Here is a 20,288-nt window from a genome sequence, read left to right on the forward strand (position 1 = left end):
ACACTGAGACCGGACACGCTTCAGTTCGTTACGTGCTTCTTGTTTTGAATTGTGCGGAGATCCTTTCGTCAAAGGTACAGCATATTTTGTAACTTGGGACTTGTCCAGGGCCATAAATTATTTCTTTAATGACAAATTTTCCGTCTTCAGTCTCGGTATTTATGTTTTCAGCCGAATTATTTGTTGTTTAGTATTGTCAGCTATCTCGAGAATCGTGTCTATACTCGTTGGATGGTGAAGTTCTGTAGAACATAATGTAATAATTTCTGTGTACAAATAGAAAATTATAGAGAGAGGGAAATATAGTATAAGAGGACTAGCCTATTCACAACAATTTCAAATATTTTCCATTCAGAATATCAGTATAGTAATTATCTTAATACTATATATACCGGGTGAGTTGTCCGTGCTGTTAGGGGCGCGCAGATAGAGCTTGCATCCGAGAAATAGTGGGTTCGAACCCACTGTCGGAAGCCCTGGAGATTTTCCGTGATTTCCCCATTTTTAAACCAGGCGAATGCTGGGGCTGTACCTCAATTAAGGCTATGGACGCTTTCTTTCCAGTCCTAGTCTTTTCTATCTCATCGTCCCCATAAGATCTATCTGTGTCGGTGTGACATAAAGCAAATTGTTAATACCAATATGGCACAAATGTTGACAATTTATCGTTATCATTTCTTGTACTTGTAGCATCGATGCCATTTCAGTGCCAGTTGGTAATATTTTGGGAGGGTACAGCATCTGTCTTCAATTTCTATTTTTTAATTTCAAGCCCATCAGTTCGTCTTTTTAAGTCCCGTTCAGAGTTATGAGGAAGGAAAAGCACGGAACAAATTCTAGCAGAATTGGGTTGTTTTATCAGATCTTAGATACCATAGCATTCATTTAGGCCATACATTTTTTTTCTGAAAGGTGAGATAAATTATATTCAGTTTTATATGCCATAATTTTATAATTTGCAACAGCGCAGTTATCACTGCTTTTACTGATTTCACTACCTCCTTGCACTAAATAACTTCACTCACACATTGTACACATTCGTTTAATAAACAACTAAACAGCTGACTGGAGACCGCTTACTAATGTTACCGCTTGGAACACGCTATAGAAATGTCCTCACAGTGACGTCACAAGCTACGAGAGCAGTTAGCGCTGCAAAGCGATTCTGACACCCGCTTTTTATTAATGTTGTTTACAATAACAGGCAATTAGTTGCCTAGTTACATGCAATCTTCCATAAAATCACAACTTGATCACGGCATATTGGATTGCTATTTCCAAATAATACTCAATGTGTTGCCTAGTTGCATGGCCTCCTATCAAGAAAGACGCTTTATAAAACATGGCGGAATGTTCCCATCCTCCTATGTTGTTATTTGTCCAACCCTTGTCCCGTTTCTCTACGGGGTCGGGTATGAGGTGAGATGAATCTGTCGTGGCGGGTTTTTATGACCGGTTGCTCTTCCTGACGTCAACCTCATCAGAGGAGTTAATGAGATGAAATGAATGACGTGATGTATGATAGAAGGGAGAGGGTGAAACCCAATGCCGGCACATAGTTTACTCCTGTCTAATAGCACCAAGGGGTCTGCTCAAAGGTTAACGTCTCCATTCGACGGACTAATCACCATCAATCTGAGGGTGAAAATTTTTTCGACCGACGGGACTCGAACCGGCTAACCTCGGTGTCAGACCGTTTTAGACTTCAGCGCCTTAACGATCATGGCCACCAGGCGGACAATGTTCCCATCCTCCTATATACAGCATTAATTTCCGGACTATAATGATACAGAGTTAGATGCTGCCGCCTAGCGACAATCGGTCCATCTATTTTGATCCAGTTTTGGTGCGACTTTGTAACTAAATTAATTATATCGAATTACTCATCGTCAGAAATACCCGTCGGATTTCTTTCAAACCACTTCCTAAGCCGTCTCTGGAGTAACAAGAACAAACTGTGAAAGTTTCAGCGAAATCGGTCCAGTAGTTGCTGAGTACATTCGGGACAAACACACATACATAGTTTCACTTGTATATATTATTATTATTATTATTATTATTATTATTATTATTATTATTATTATTATTATTATTATTATCATTATTCTCATGTCAAGAGCAAATTAAAAGTAATATTGGTAACATATTCTCTCTGTCATCGTGAATATATTTATACATAGTACATTAAGATAACTTTAACATTCGTTTGTATTTTTTCATCATCATCATCATCTGTTTACCCTCCAGGTTCGGCTTTTCCCTCGGGCTTAGCGAGGGATCCCACCTCTACCGCCTCAAGGGCAGTGTCCTGGAGCTTCATCCTCTTGGTCGGGGATACAACTGGGGAGTATGACCAGTACCTCGCCCAGGCGGCCTCACCTGCTATGCTGAACAGGGGCCTTGTGGAGGGATGGGAAGATTGGAAGGGATAGGCAAGGAAGAGGGAAGGAAGCGGCCGTGGCCTTAAGTTAGGTACCATCCCGGCATTCGCCTGGAGGAGAAGTGGGAAACCACGGAAAACCACTTCCAGGATGGCTGAGGTGGGAATCGAACCCACCTCTACTCAGTTGACCTCCCGAGGCTGAGTGGACCCCGTTCCAGCCCTCGTACCACTTTTCAAATTTCGTGGCAGAGCCGGGAATCGAACCCGGGCCTCCGGGGGTGGCAGCTAATCACGCTAACCACTACACCACAGAGGCGGACTTGTATTTTTTTCTTTTTGAAATTTGTGATCTTTCTCTGTTGTGAAAAATTTGTGGTTAACCCGTTTTTCCGAGTGTCACTTATTTTGAGTATTATCATTTTTAAAGGGCAAAGGAAATGGCATCTTCAGCCTCCGTTTTCGAATAAACTGAGATACATCTTAAATGTGAGTAGTCACTGGTGGCTTAGATATCAGTTAGTCTCACAGCACTTTAACCTTGTTTCAAAGTAATCTTCCATCAACTCCTGCAAGGGATTAACTTTATAAGGGTGGCGTCTATATCGATGCCAATTTCTCCAGACAGTTGCTTTCGAGATATGAAATGCAGCTTCGGGTTTCTCATCAGAGCTTTGTCAATGAGTAACGTCGTCTTGTATACAGTGGTCTGTCTGAAACGAGTTCAATAATCTGCTTACATATGAAATCGTCGGTCTGTTAGGATTCTGTGCCATTGATCTTCGACGACTCAATGTGCTGTCTTATTTGATGTATTCTGTTTGCAATTGATCAGTGAAAGCTTGCTCTTGTCAGAATGTCTGTTGTACTGTTGGGAGAATCCCGACGTCAAAGAGAATTCTGGTGGCGGTAATTATATTCGTCAGTATGCCACACTCGTCATATATTGATTTAGACTGCACTAATGCCTGATAGGATATATTCTCTTTGTGATATTGAAATTAGAATGAATGAATGTATGAATGTATGGACGAATGAATATTAACAGCAGGAGGTTTGTATTCTCCGAGAACTCCACAACATGTCATTATTCACACTCATAAGGCATGCATAATTTATTTTTATATTAATGCATTTTACTTTTATATATTAGAAATAATTCTTTATGGGATGTGACGGAGTTTTTCAGACAGTAGTGTTGGTTTTCTGAGCCGAAGTTGGCAGGTTCGACCTCTGTTTACTCTAATGTTGCTTGAAGATGTTCAAGTACGCCAGCCTCTTGTCTGTTTTTTTAGCGAGACTTAAATAAAATCTTTCTCGACTAAATTCCGGCACAACGGTGTCTCAGAAAACCTTGAAGGTCAATGGGACGTTAAACCCGTAACATTCAGTTGTTTTCCATGCTTCAGATTTATTCTACATCCAAATGCATCGATAAATTCTTGACTCTGGATTCATGGGGAAAAGTGAGAGAGGCCCACTGTCACACTGGGTTCTCGTCACAACGTCGTGCGACATAAATTTGACTTAGGGTGAAATGAAAGACACGTTAGATAGTCAGTTCAATGCAACTTTATTCACAAGTGGCCGCTGACAGCTAAAATAAGTGACGTATGGCACTGTATTGGGCAAGATGCTCCTTGCGGGTATTAAGTCGATGGTAGTGATACCAAGTACCGTTGGAGAGGTAGTAATACGATTCAGATAGACCTATAGTTGGAGAACGGTTATGAAGGCACAGTTTAATCCTATTTGAATTTCTGTTTCCTACGGTATCGATTATGGTAGCAGTTTCTTCGCATAATGATAGAGTGTTTTCTAATGGGACATTTATTACAGACCAATGAGTGCAGAGAAGAAAATGAAACAAATAAAATTAAATAAACAATCAACTAATTTTATGATTAGGCCTATTACGTTATTGAAGTTATTGAAGTTATTTATTGACAAATACGAGCCAAATTAAGAAATTCCAACGTATTCGACCCCCATATGAATTAATCCTTCAGACTCGCAGGGCAATTACGGAACCATCATTTCGTGTTTCTAAAGAACTTTCTAGCGGTATCACATATCAGATAACGGAAATTAAAATTGAGAGGTCAAATAATAATCAGTATAAAAATCACGATTTCAAATTCTTGGTCCATTTGTTGTTGTGTTGTACTTTTGCGAATCGACCATCTTGTTGTACGAATATTAGGCGTTAAAGTATTTATAGAAATCTTAATTAACTTCCTAAGTCTTTTGATTTCGAAGTCTTATTAACAACTTAACTTAGACATTTCTGCTAAAATATGAATATTCGTGGTGCGGAGTATGTTTATGCGCAATACATTAATGCGGGTGACGAAGTAACTTGTCCCACCCATTACGGGCGAGTGTGGAAGACGAGTTAAGTTAGCTAGCTCTGCCCAGTTTGATTTATATTCCATGATTTTAACCATAATTCAATAGTTTGTTAGACGTCCTTGAACGATATTGCAATTAGAGTAATTCTGATACTAAGAAACAGTTACTAAAATAGCCATTCTACCAGGTGTATGCATAAGTCTTTTCTGGTTTCACTAAGAGATGGCGCCAGCGAACAGTACGCATATGTTAGTTTGTTCGACTGATATTAACCTACCAACACACACAAGTTAAGTCCGCCATACACTAAAGTATGTGTTGTATCGTTCAGTGATCATGTCGATGTTTGTGCCTGAAAAGAACATTTGCGGCACGCATTGCTTTTCTTACTTAATCAAAAGGAAGAAAGGCTGTGGTAAGTCATCTTTGGCTGGTAGAAACATATGGTGAACACGCTCCATCGATTAGAACATGTGAGAAATGGTTTCGACAATTTAAACGTGGTGATTTCAATGTGAAAGACAGTGAGTGCTCTGGACTCAAACTCTACAGCAATTGGCACAAGCATTGAATGTGTCACAAGAAACAATCAGCAGACGTTAACGAGCAAAGGGGAAGATCAGTAAATTCGGTAAATGGGTCCCACACGATTTGAATGAACGGCAAATCGAAAATCGCAAAGTCACTTGTGAAATAATGCTTCAACGCCACGAAAGAAGAACCTTTCCGTAGCGAATTGTGATGGGTGACGAAAAATGGATTTATTTTGAAAACCGAAAGCGGAGAAAATCGTGGCTGTCACATGACGAAGTCAGTCCTTCAACACCAAGGCCAAATCGCTTCGGCAAGAAACCCATGCTTTGTGTCTGGTGGGACCAGATCGGTATTGTGTATTATGAACTATTTAAGACCGGCAAAACCGTTAATGCACAACGCTATCGCCAATAAATGATTAATTTAAATCACGTATTGATATAAAGACGACCGGAATGGGCCAGAAAACATAGCAAAGATATTTTGTTACACGACAATGCTGCGTCTCACACAGCAAAACCAGTGAAAGACACATTGAAATCGCTTGGATGGGACATCCTTCCGGACCCACCGTACTGTCCGGACCTGGCGCCATCTATCATCTCTTCGTATCAAAGGGGCATGCGCGCTCGCAGAGCACCACTTCAGCAATTCGAAGAAATTGGAAAATGGTTCGACGAATGGTTTGTCGCAAAATACAAGCAGTTTTTCTGGCATGGTATTCGTAACTTTACCTGAAGAATGAGCGAAGTGGAAGCCGATGGCCAATATTTTGACTAAACAAAAAATTAATTTCCCTTGAAAATTACGTGTTTTCTTTACCACAAAAACCGGCAAAAACTTTTGCATATACCTGGTATTATATTCTACATTATTATTATTATTATTATTATTATTATTATTATTATTATTATTATTATTATTATTATTATTATTATTATTATGACAATATTTGAATATCAGTTGTTGCCACTTTGCAAACAAGGTACTAAAAATTGTTACCTCTTAAGTTAGCAATATGAAAATAATTCTGTTTTGCGAGTGTCTGTTTACAATGGCAAGTCTTGAAGCATGAGCCATTACGAACAGAAATGCGATGTAATAGACGAGTGAAACAGAAATATTACTATACAGCGTTGTGCATCTAATATGGAAACTATCTTCATCTCATGTAAACTCGTCACTCCCGGTTAAGATGTCAATTACAAACCAATTACACTCTAAAGTCGTAACAATTGTTTGAAGCGTTCCATCGTCCTGCGTATTTAACTGATGCCTACATAAAGTCATTTTTCTTTCTGTTTCCTATTAAACGCTACCTCAACCATTCGGATAGGATCTTAAAGTTTCGTAGCTATTAGCCCATATGTGAACACATGTTTTCATTTCATCACCTAATGTTTGAATGTATGTAACCTGATTTAACAGATCTTCATTTATTTTTCGTGCACCATCTTTGCTCAAGGAGTTCGTTACTCCTTGCTTCATTTCGGGCGTGAATGTAATTGTGAATCCATTGTGATGACTGCATTTTATGTGTGATTATGTTAATGTGGCCAGAGGGAGGGCGAAACCTGGGGTTGGCCCCTAGCCCAGTAACGCCACGGGGTCTACTCAAGGCCTAATGTCCCCATTCGAGGGGTGAATCACCAGCAAGAGGGTCATGTGCCCTCACTCCGTATGAGCAATTTGGAGAGGTTTGTAACTGAACCCACACTTTTGGCACTCAATCCAGTGATAATAAATTGAATAACACCACTTCCCCCAGCCTGCCGACCAACAATGTGCTGGTGAAATTTTCTTCCACCAACAAGACTAGAACCGGCTAATCACGGTGTCAGTCGGAAACAAAGACTTATGGGCACCAGAATATTTTCTGTGGCACTATGTCGAGAGCTTCAAAATTTTTCTAGAGACTCTGGAGCTAGAAATGTATTTAATCTGACTATTTAGCGAATAACTACAAAAAGAAGTAGCTAATTGTACCGGGGGTACACCTTCTCCAGCCAGTTCAACTGCGCGCTATAAGGCTCTGTTATCTATCTCGAACTGATGTTATGCAAGATACTTGGGTTTTTAACCGTTAGATATCCCTGTCATCGGTTTTGTTGCTCCCCCTAGCGGGTCGGACACTAATTAAATTATTATTGGGAAATTTGTATTGTGACAGGTGGCAAACCGTAAGTCTTTAAGTTTGTTTTGTTAATGTGTAAAAGTTGTCAACACTTCTACTGGTTCCTTCTTCAATAGTAATCAACCAATCAGAAAATTTGTAAATATTTTCGCTAGCCAATTAAAATTGGGTGGGTGTACAGGAATCCAGCCCACCTGCAAAGAGTTCTGGAAACTTCCCCTCGAAATACTATAAAACCTCGGTGCTTTAGGGCCGTGTTGTCATCTACATCGCTCCAATTTATTGAGTAAGGCGTGTCCTAACGGTGGCAGCGGCCGCGGGTGGCTTTCGGAAGGCCCAGCAAAGCAAAGTAAATAGGGAATTTTCATAACATGTGATAATTCCGGCAGATAGCTTGAGGGGAAGGTTTCAAACCTCTTTTATTCGTGTAAATTTCTAAATTTGGTTATTTAAACATAGAATTTCGGCAAGTGTGAGGACTCTGTTCTATTTTCTACTGGAAAACATGCAAACTAAGGGAACAAGAAGTGATTACCCTATCTTGATTCCCATTTAAACTGGAATGGAGTGACTAAAATGTCTAAACCTCAAAATTCCTTAACACTATTTTGGCATTTAATGTTTCTTATTTAGTCCCCCCTGTGTAGAAGAGGCTTAGCCTCTGTATCTTTGGGTTATAAGCTCACTTAGGGTTTCCAACCATATCTATAAGGAGGGCAAGAGTTTAGCCTCCTATCCTTTTGTTTGCAGGCCAGTCTTGTTCAACCTTTTCTTTTTCACATTAGGGCCAGTAGTATGGGCAATCATGCACCTAATTATTAGATGATAGTTTGTGGTGTGTAGTTCCTTTTAGGAAAAGCAGATTATAAAACTGTTGAGCAAGAGACAAGCCCCAGATCAGGACTACCTGAATGTGAATACCTTAACTGAGGACAATCAAGTGTAACCTTGTGCGCAACAAAAAGTTTATGTCTCTGCGAGGCTGGACTATTTTGTCGTTTGGAGCTCATACTCCTAGGCGATGTAAGTGAGTGGAGCAAGACATGCTCTTGTTATACATTGTACCTGTCTGGAGCAATTAGGCTCATTACAGTGTACATTATCACGTTGATAATTCTCTCAAGTTTTTATACCCGATATTCGGACTTATTTTCCCCTGTTGTTGTTGGAGCTGACGAGCTCATTGTGTTTGTTTGTCCAACCCTTGTCCCATTTCTCTACGGGGTCGGGTATGAGGTGAGGTGATACGAATCTGCCGTGGCGGGTTCTTATGACCAGATGCCCTTCCTGTCGTCAACCTCATCAGAGGAGTTAATGAGGTCATGACGTGATATATGATAGTAAGGAGAGGATGAAACCCGGTGCGGGCACGTACCCTACTCCCGTCGAATAGCACCAAGGGATCTGCTCAAGGCTTAATGTCCCTATCCGACGGACGAATCACCATCAACAGCGTCATATGCCCTCACTCTATATGAGCACTGCGGAGAGGTTTGGAATTTAATCTGGGCTTTTGGCACTCAATATAGTGATTAGAAATCATATACCACCACCTCCCCTACCCTACCTGCCAACATTCTGATGGTGAAATTTTTTCGACCAACGGGGTTCAAACCGGCCACGCATTCACCCCTCATGCTTCTTATCCCTCCATGAGTCGTGGAAACCCCGGAACACCAATCATAAGATAAGTGTTTAAATATATAAAGAAACTCATAAACGTAAGTTATCATAAACTATATAGAGAACAACACTTTCAGCATGGAACTACACTGTTTTATTTATGAATCATACACTTTGGCTGCAGTCTCTCAATATGTCGGCTGGTGGTTTAATCAAAGTGACACAGTTACATCCTCTTGATTGCCCGGTCTGTGGTCAAATGCATTATTGAAGATGTCTCAGTGAGCTGCTCTGATGCATTTATACTCAAACAAGTGCACATACTGTAGTTGCGATGAAATGATAGCGATAACATGATAACGATAAAGTTGTGACTATAGACAGCTGTTGATTGGTTGAAGTCTCTCATATTATTAAATCGGATTGATGACACTGACCTGCGATGGTTTCATTGCCGCTATCCTGTACTGTTTTCAAGAATGATTTTTACGTCAAGGCAACAATACAACACAATTCAACACCAGAAACTCTACTGCGACCACAAACTTCTTGTTGGCAGCGAATCTGCTTTTATGTACCTGGTGATGAAGTACTAGAATCTTCGGGATGCGGCCGGAATTTGGACGTTCTAGTTCTGGGTAATCCACAGAGACACCAGACGAAAGGCGCAGTACAATTACAGGCCGTCGCATGACCGCAGGCCAGCTGGGAGCTCGTGAATGATTACTCGTAGAAAGAGCTGGGACAATGCAGGAGGGTACACGCACTTAAGAAAAGTTAAGAATGAATTTTATGGATGAAGTTGAGCATATTAACTTGTCGTATCCTGGGATTATGCACAGACTGTGAACTTGGGAGCGTCTGAAAGGATTACTTTTTCAGGTTTAAATTGATAAGAAAATAAATTTAACGTAACTCATATTAAACAGTAGGCTTACAAGGAATAATTACAAAATTATTGCTCTCTATTAATTTTCTCTTGTTGTTCATCTCCAGTCCTTTTATGATTTACTATTTCATACACAAAACGTCACTTAGTATTTATCCTGCGTTCATTCCCACTAGTTTGAGAAACAATAAAACAAGACGGAGAAGATATTCAAAGCTGACGTCCAGCATCTTCAAGTGAGAAGCCTCTGGTCACCGATCTAAGTCTCATCATCAACAATGAGATATATTAGTAGAAACTCCTTCAAACAAACTCATGGGCAAGGCCTAAGACAGACTCTCCACTAGTATGGTTCTCTGCGGTCAGGGGCACGCGGCTGTGAGCTTGCATCCGGGAGATAGTGGGTTCGAATCCCACTGTTGGCAGCCCTGAAGGTGGTTTTCCGTGGTTTACCATGTTCACACCCGGCAATTGGTGGGGCTGTACCTTAATTAAGGCCACGGCCGCTTCCTTCCAACTCCTAGGCCTTTTCTATCCCATCGTCGCCATAAGACCTATCTGTGTCGGTGCGACGTAAAGCAACTAGCAAAAGAAAAGTATGGTTCTCTCCTGCAATGCTATGGACCTAAGACCCCTTGCGTCTCAAATTCGGAATATTTATACATTTTTCCAAGTTTCTGGAAGTTCCGCTTGATTGACAAACAATCACGCAACTTCCACGCCGTCATTGGTCTGTGGACTTCCCTTTCGTCCAAGGAAGTCCTCCTCCCACCGAATACCCGCGCGTCTGCTTTGAAGTAGTTTCCTGAATGTTCTCGAAATAAATCTCCCATATGCTTCTACATCTCCACTTTAAAAGTCTATGCTAATAAAGGGGTACGGAATGAGAGAAAGAAAATGAAAACCTGGCGTCGGTGGTGACGTCATGCGAGGTGAACGGAGGAGCATATGTTGTCTAGGAGAGTAATAGATCAAGCCGTGGAGGGTGGGAGAAGGCGAGACAGAACGAGATAGCGATAGTTGGACTTTTTTATGATTTAAAAATATGAGTCACAGAACTAGCTGGAAATGGAGGATTGTGGGAGTGCATGATTCGCAAAGGCTTGTAAACTGAACGCTGAAAGGTGAAACATTGTATATAGATTTTTTTTGCTAGTTGCTTTACGTCGCACCGACACAGATAGGTCTTACGGCAACGATGGGGCAGGGAAGGGATGGGAGTGGGAAGGAAGCGGCCGTAGCCTTAATGAAGGTACAGCCCCAGCATTTGCCTGGTGTGAAAATGGGAAATCACGGAAAACCATTTTCAGGGCTGCCGACAGTGGGGTTCGAACCTACTACCTCCCGAATACTGGATACTGGCCGCACTTAAGCGACTGCAGCTATCAAGCTCGGTATTGTATATAGAAACATTGTATATGAACAAAAATGTTTCCGTTTGAGGGCGTTGCTGCAGCGGGCATGCGGGTATATGAACACGGACATGTAGGTAAAGGGATTAGTGTGGCAGTCGTGTCGTGCCGAGCTGCGCGCGTTAAATGCGGCCACGTGAACTATGACAAATTTATTACCAGCTGCGTCCAAACAGGACCAACGATCTGTTATTCTGTTCTTGGTTGCCTAAGGACAAACACCGGTGGACATCCATCCAAGAATGAAGACTGTGTATGAGGCAGCATGTCTGTCGAAAACCACCGTTGTCGAATGATGCACCAAGTTCCGTGCAGGTCGCGTTTCGAGATAAGACGCCGGTCGATCTGGGAGGCCAGCCTCATCCCTTACGGACAAGTGGGAGACACTCGAGCACCCACCCTATAGTCGTGATCTCTCTCCATGCAATTATCAGACCTTCAGTGTCATCGGAAAAGCCTTGAAAGTTGGACGCTTCCTGTCGGACGAGGATGTGCAGCAGGACATGGCGTTTTACCACACCTGGTGCGTCAGTGGGATGACTGCCTCAGTACTCACGGCTATTTTGCCTGATTGGCATCCCGATTCAAGGAATGCACGGCCGTCGAATGGAAAATGTTTTATCATCCGTCATAATAATTAATCAGTTCTATGTGGAAGCAAATATGTTGCTTTCTATTTTGTGATAGGTTCCGAAGAAAATAATAGTAATAAAATTTTTACTTCGAGTACGTCTTCAATACTCGAGTGTCCAGTGGGTGTGGGTGGTAGAATACTTTCACAGTATACCCTGTCCGCTCCCTGTCCAACTAGAGTATGGTTCCAGTGTATGGGATCCTCACCAGGATTACCTGATTCAAGAATTGGAAAAAATCCAAAGAAAAGCAGCTCGATTTGTTGTGGGTGATTTCCGACAAAAGAGTAGCGTTACAAAAATGTTGCAAAGTTTGGGTTGGGAAGAATTGAGAGAAAAAAGAAGAGCTGCTCGACTAAGTGGTATGTTCCGAGCTGTCAGCGGAGAGATGGCGTGGAATGACATTAGTAGACGAATAAGTTTGAGTGGCGTTTATAAAAGTAGGAAAGATCACAATATGAAGATAAAGTTGGAATTCAAGAGGACAAACTGGGGCAAATATTCATTTATAGGAAGGGGGGGTTAGGGATTGGGAAAACTTACCAAGGGAGACGTTCAATAAATTTCCAATTTCTTTGAAATCATTTATGAAAAGGCGAGGAAAACAACAGATAGGGAATCTGCCACCTGGGCGACTGCCCTAAATGCAGATCAGTATTGATTGATTGACTGATTGACTGAGAGGGGACTAAGAGAGGAAAATCAAAGAATTTTAATCTGTGAGGTGTAGGTTGGTGACCACGGGGTCCTTAGCTGACTATAGCACTGCTTCCCCTTTTTTGTGCCGGCCTCCCTACTTTCATCTTTCCTATACCTGACCTCCGTTTGTAAATTCTTGTTCTCTTCCGAACTCAACGGTATTAGGTGTGCGAGGTGTAAGAATCCTTTAATTTTCTCGTCCATCATTATACTTCAACTTCTTCTGCCGATAACCGTACTTTTCAAAGGGTTACACATCTTGTATTTTTGCCCTGATTGGAGGGATGGCTACCGAAATTTGCTCCCTCCTAAAACAATTATCACCACCACGAACACGACGATAAATATAGCGGTAGGTAACATCGTTATCCTGTGCTGCTGTAGACCGTGTGTTAGGTTTTTGGGATGCAAAAATGGGGTTGAAAGTTTTAACAAAAGCGTAGATTTGTAATGGATCTAAATTTTGGAGACCGTCTAATCTTTACTAGATATTATTCTGCTGTCTAAAAGAATGACGCTGTTAATGAAAGACTGTTTTGTTATGTAGATGTGATCAGGTCAAAGTATTTTAGTCAGGCTCTTAACGAATACAAAGACGGCCTCCGTAGTAATGCTCTCGTCCATTGTGCAGGCGAACTTAATGGAGTCTCCATTATGCGACGTAAATTATTAAACAGCTGAAGGCAGGGAGGGATCATAAAGTCAAGCTCCTTCAAGTAGCGCGATTGAAGTTGGTCTTAAAGAGGAATGATAGGCTTACTAATATACAGAATATATTGACTAGAGAAATAGTGTTACTCACCTACAGTAGTGATCATCAACATAGAATAATTTTTATTGTAAATAAACAGTCAGTGCTCTATTAGAAGTTGTGATACATGTTTATAGGTAATATTCGCCCAGAAAGGAAAGACGTTGTGAATTTGATAGGAAATACTACGAGGAAAGAACAATATTTCCAAGTATCTGTGAAAAAATTTCTTTTTTTTCAATTTGCTTTATATCGCACCGACTATGGCGAAGATACGGTAGAAAAGTTAGAGCGTGAAGGAAGCGGCTGTGGCCTTTTCAGGTACAGGCTGGTGTGAAAACGGGAAACCACCGAAAACTATCTTCAGGGCTGCCGACGTTTCTTTCGAGTCTCTGACAGATCGTTTAGAAGTGCTGATATTGTTGCAATTAATCTCTGAATGGCAAAAGCAATCGTATCGGACTCAAAAATCCGCTCTGGAAAAGACCAAGAACGGGCGTCCGGCCCCGTGGTGTAGGGGTAGCGTGCCTGCCTCTCGCCCGGAGGCCCCGGGTTCGATTCTCGGCCAGTTCAGGGATTTTTTCTCGACCTGAGGGCTGTTTCGAGGTCCACTCAGCCTACGTGATTAGGATTGAGAAGCTATCTGACGGTGAGATGGCGGCCCCGGTCTCGAAAGCCCAGAATAACGGCCGAGAGGATGCATCGTGCTCACCACACGACCCCTCGTAATCTGCAGGCGTTTGGGCTGAGTAGCGGTCGCTGGGCAGGGCAAGGCCCTTTCAAGGGCGTTAAGTGCCGTGGGGTTTGGTTTGGTTTTTGGGCGTCTGAAGTGAACTCAGAGAATTTCATTTATGAACTATATAGTCGTTACCTCTCTGACTACTAATGACCGATGATTTCTGTGGTTGTCCCCAAAAGAAAGAATAATATCGCGTAGCATGATGTACATATTTAACTGCTTCTTCTTCCTCTTCTGTACAATAATATCGCACTTCTATTTATCGAGAAATGTACACATACAGGCTTTAAAATGTTGCTTGAGACTATACTGAAGTACGTTGTTGTCGGCAACAGAATGAAATTCTGAAAATTTGGCACGGCAAATTCAGAACCAAGTCCCCTTATGGCTGTACATTTACCACTCGTCTAATTGTAACCTTATAAAATTGAGATATTCAAGATGGTGACTGTACAGCGCGCGTTATTTTACTGATGACCTAATAATTTACTTGTATACTATGCTGCCATTAAAACTGCTACACCATGAAGGCGGCATACAAGACAAGTAAAATTTTTGCATGAAAGGTACAACATGCTGGGATATGAAAAATGATTAGTATTTAAGCATATGCGCAAAAATTAGGGATTAGGAAAACCATCAACAGTCTGTGTAAAAGGAGGAATTTTAGAGTTGGTTTTATTCTTCGCCGTACTGAAAGTACCTACTGGCAAGCATCGCATTCAGACCAACGAGCACTCTAACGCCGAATTCTGTCATTGTGGTTTATAGCTATTTAAAAACGTCATCAGGTAGGTGGACCCAGCAGTTTCGTGAGGTTTCACCTCCGGCCTTTTCACACGTTTCTTCGCCTCGCTCGAAGTTCGAAACCCCATTTCTTCTAGGGGCCTAGGTGTTTCTCCTATTTTCATAGGTTCGAAACCCTCTTTCTTCTAGGGTCCTTGGTGTTTCCCCTCACTTAACCGAGTAGAGTAGGTTTCGACTTAACAGCGGCTAGATTGAGTAGACCCGCAGCTCTACATGGGCTGGTCCCCACAGTCGGCTGTCCTGAGACTGTTATTCTGTGGTTTTTCATTCTTCTGTGAAAGGGAATGCCGGGTCAATTCCTATTATAGGCCACAGCTGCAGCCACCTGTACTCCGAAAAACCGATACAAATCTCCCTGGCCAACGAGATGGCGTTAACAGAGGCCTGTTCTACCTTTCCCGGGTATGGAATGAAAGCTTTCAACCCACCCCTCTCACGTCCAGTGCAGGGTAGCTTGGTTGTGTTTCGTCCTCTCCACCTCTCCGTTTACGTTCAGTCAGGTTGATAGCTTTCAAGCCCTATAAACAACATTGTTCGCCATGTACCCATACTCGCCATACATCCCAGTCGCCGCCGCCACCATCACCGACACTATTAACTCTCAATCTGTGGCTGACGCCGAAGCAGTAGCATACATCACAGCCCTGATTTCCACTCGCGCCGACCTCTCACAATACACTCACTACTTCCGGAGGTTCCAGACCCCCAGTGCGAGGACCCGCGGGTGCAATGTAAAAACACTGCTCTACTGCTCTCCACCAACGCCGAACCCTCTGAGCGCCGCCTCGCCGTAGATTCTTTGACAACACCAACCACAGTTATCTAATCAACTGAAGCTCATTCCATGGAAGCTGAGTCCTCTCCTTCCCCAAGCTCCATCGCTAAATCTGAAGTCCCAGCACACCAGAGTTTAGCTCCAAATCTAAAGTCTTCTCAACACTCCTACATTACCAATATGAGGAGGAAGGAAGTGGCTGTTATCCTCCCTTCCCCAACCCAGTATCAAACGACGCGATAATTAAAGTCAACGACGAAGATGCTGCACGCAAGCTGACTCAATCTTTCGGCTCAGCACAACTGGGCTCTAGCGCTTCATTCGAATCCCTGCCACAGCCACCACTCCAAACGCTGCCACCGCCACCAAAGCAAAATTCATTTATCTCTGTGACCTGGGGATAGACTCAGCTATTCCTCATGAAAACATTTTTAACGAACTCAATAACGAGGGCATTTCCTCAAAGAAAGCTTTCACATAAAGAGCGTCTCTAGAACAACTTATACTGCCAGGATACTCCTTCCCACTCTTGAGGACTTCGATCGAGTCCTCGAGAGAGGGTTGCAATTTGTCGCCACCATCACAAGGGCGAAGTTTCTCGTGCCTCTCCACTGGAGTCAATTTATTGTGAGCGCTGTTTATCATGATAGACGTAACACATTTCATTGCAATGCCTAACTTCCCATTTGCGGCCACTGCACTCAGAACCACCGTACCTCAGAATGTTCCAACATAACACAACCTCTTCCCCTATTGCAGTACCTGAGGGGAACAACACACAACATATTCGAGGCTTTGCATAGCCCGCTCCGCCCACCTACCAACAAACCAGAATTGGTGGCGCCTGTACGTACAATAGACACTCCAACCACCTCAACGCGCTCAGTGTTTCCCCCACCGACTGTTACCATTGCTCTGTATAGGCCTAACATCCATCAGTTCCGTCGCCCCCTCGTGCACTAAAGGCAGCCACAAATCGAAGGTTGAATCCATTTTCAGACATTACACTCAGGATCGAATATCCATTTCAATTTCACACCCCTTGAAACATTAGTTTAAAACCCCCATACCCTTCTACTAGCCCCTGCCACATATACATCATTTAAACCCCTATACACCACCAGGCCCGCATCCCATCTTCAACATCAATATAATCATCATCAACTCTCCATATATCAAATCAAGAGGGTAATCTGGGTGTGGAGGGACGCATACACCATCTCAGCTGAATCATCGCAGGTGATCAGCTGAGGGGGATAATGGGTTGGCGGGGAAGTAAAAAGCAAGAAAAAACCTACACACACGCTCATCCACTCATTAATCTTTCACCTTTCTAGTTAATTTTCTAACATTTCACAACCCTCACCCATACCCCCGCCTGCCACCTTCAAGACGTCCAATTCTCTTGGCCAGAGAGAAGGCGTTACCCTCTAAGTGGCCCGCAGAGTGACTTAATAGTTGTATATCATCAAACGAAATTCAAAATGTTCAATTGGGATATGAGAGACGACTAACAGTAACATAAATCGGAAGCCACTTGTAAAGATTACAGGCGCTTAGGAGCATACAGAGTAAACTTAAAATTGTTCTGATGCTAGACGTATTATGATTCCATGAAATGAAAATCAGATGAGTATATTTGCAGTTAACCCTGTCATTGATTACATTCAGGATCCCAAAATGGATCTAAGATGGGAGCTCAAATAAAAATAAATTTGCTATTCCTCTGGCAAAATTAAATTGGATCCTATAGTTCATTCACCGGAATGTCAAATTTCTCTACCTGAAAGGACACATGCCGACTCTGGTCATTTTCTTCAGTCAGTGAGCTTCTACAACAGCACAGCAGCACATTACAAATCACTAGTTGCGCACATGTGAAGCAGTTGAAGATGACTATGAACTATGCAAGACAGTGGCATCCATAAGATTATTACTGAGACCAATATAACGAGCCAACAACAGACAACGTAGTTGTTTTGTTAGTACCGAATGAATGCGACAAGTGAGGCTTTCCAGATAATGAGAGTCTCCTGTAGAGAAAATGTCTTTCTATTTGGAAAGGCGAGGTGAACTATTGGCGCTGGCCAACTGTCTGATCAATTTCGGGTAGAAATGTTTGCGAAGATAGAGACTGGAAGGCCAGTCTACCAAAAGGGCTGGCGGAAATAAATTATACTGCAAGCAATTGCAAAAGTATAAAAGTTTAAGACCACCTTCCTACTTAGTGCGAAACTTTCCAATAATAGCCTTTATGTTAAGTGAAAAACTGATAACAATGACTCGAATGTTCATCAATGGCCCTGGTTCTGTACTTACTTATAATTACGTGCATGCTTGAGAATAAGGATTCACAGATATAATTTTGAACAAAGGAGGCATTCGAAGGGATATTAACGTTCTTTCCTTGAAGGAAAATATGTCCATAACTGGTTCATTTAGTGCTATCACATCACATCACATCACATCACATCACATCACATCACATCACATCACATCACATCACATCACATCACATCACATCACATCACATCACATCACATCACATCACATCACATCACATCACATCACATCACATCACATCACATCACATCACATCACATCACATCACATCACATCACATCACATCACATCACATCACATCACATCACATCACATCACATCACATCACATCACATCACATCACATCACATCACATCACATCACATCACATCACATCACATCACATCACATCACATCACATCACATCAGGGTATAGAAGTCGTCATCACGTCACAGATTATCAGAGCATGATGATACCAATTCACACTAAAACGTGTTGGAATCCTTCATCATTACGTTTTCCATTTTTTCCTTTTTTAAGATGAAAAAATGTGACCATTAGAATGCAGTACAGCCTCTTCACATCATACACATAGGAAGAGAATACTATTTTCAGCCGTTTCCCTAAGTGTTAATCCGCGAACAAGTGGAATTGAAAATGCAAAACTATCTTCCCGTAGCGCTTGCGTGGGCATTTAGAACGGAGGATTTGTATCTTATATGGGAACTATTATTTTCTCAAACCTCTCAATCTACGGAATTGTTCTCATGATCTACCGTTACATCGCTATCGACGTGCTGCTGGACCATGGTCTACAATAATGAATAAGCCTATATTACTAATCTACAATAACATTATACTGACTGGCAATTGGTATCTGAGGTGTGTTCTGTCTTCTCTGCTCACAACATCTCCGCTATATGGCAGTACTAATTCGGTTGTACATAAACTAACCCGCCAAAGAATGGTATAAGAGCAAGAGGACAATAAATGGCTTCACACGTATCGGAAATACATTCAATAAGATAGAGCGACTTTTCAGAATTCCAAGAAGTTAAAAATCACCAATGTCGAACGTCAAAAGACTCATTAATAATAATGTAATTGTTTTTACGTCCCACTAACTACTTTTGAAGGTTTTTTGGAGACGTTGAGACGCCGGAATTTTGTTCAGCAGGGGTTCTTTTACGTTCCAGTATATCTACTGACGCGAGGCTGAAGTATTTGAGCACCTCGACGTAACACCGGACTGAGCCTGCCAAGTTGGGATCAAAGGCCAGCGCCTCAACCGTCTAAGCTACTCACCCCGGCCAAAAAGGGTTAATCGGGAGCGCCTCAATGTTGTTTCTTTGCTAGTGCTTTAACATCGCACTAACGCATGAAATATATTCGGCGAAGCAAGGAGGGGAAAGGGCTAGGACTGGGAAGGTATAAGCCGTGGTCTTCATTTGTCCGGCATGAAAATAGGAAATCACTGAAAGCCATCTTCAGGGCTGCCTATGGTGAGATTCGAACCCTCCATCTCCCGAATGCATGCTCACAGCTACGCGACCCAAACCTTATAGCCAAGTCACTCAGTGTCGTCTTAAAGCCGCCGAGCATGGAGAGGCGAGTTTAGAGGTACTGGATCCCCAGGCAAGCATATCTACTGTCCTAGTGTTGGAAAATTATTTAGGAACTCTTGGACACACTGGTTGTGATGAATTTCTGGTCCACTTATCTAAGCTTCACGACTGCGGGTGGTACGAATGTTGATTTAACTTTCGTCCGTATAAACGTCTAAGTCTTTCCATATGTATGTTACTTTTCATATCACTGACTCATGACTAAACCTACGTAGTGTAACGGGTGGTACTATCAGATGCCGACCTCGGGGGTACGGGTTTGATTTCTCTTACTGCAAGAAATTTAAGATTGTTTCCTCATGTGTACATTTGTCTAGGTTTAAGAAATAAAACGTCAACAGCTACATTTCAAACCCGAACTGAATAGATATTATTTTATTTCGACAATTTTGGGTGGTACATATTCCTTGTCTACACTTACGATCGCGACCCCGATATCTTGACTGTAGTACCGGTTGTAACTAACAAATCTGCTCTCAACCCATCTGCCAACTGAGGAAGTGCATGCATTGAGGCAGGTGGAAAAGCACTCAGGAAAAGTTAATTACCACTAGCCTTGCTGAGAGATTTTACTAACTATAGATAGAAGACTGGACGAAACTGGTTAACAGAA

Source organism: Anabrus simplex, chromosome 5, assembly GCF_040414725.1.
Source record: "Anabrus simplex isolate iqAnaSimp1 chromosome 5, ASM4041472v1, whole genome shotgun sequence".
NCBI lineage: Eukaryota > Metazoa > Arthropoda > Insecta > Orthoptera > Tettigoniidae > Anabrus > Anabrus simplex.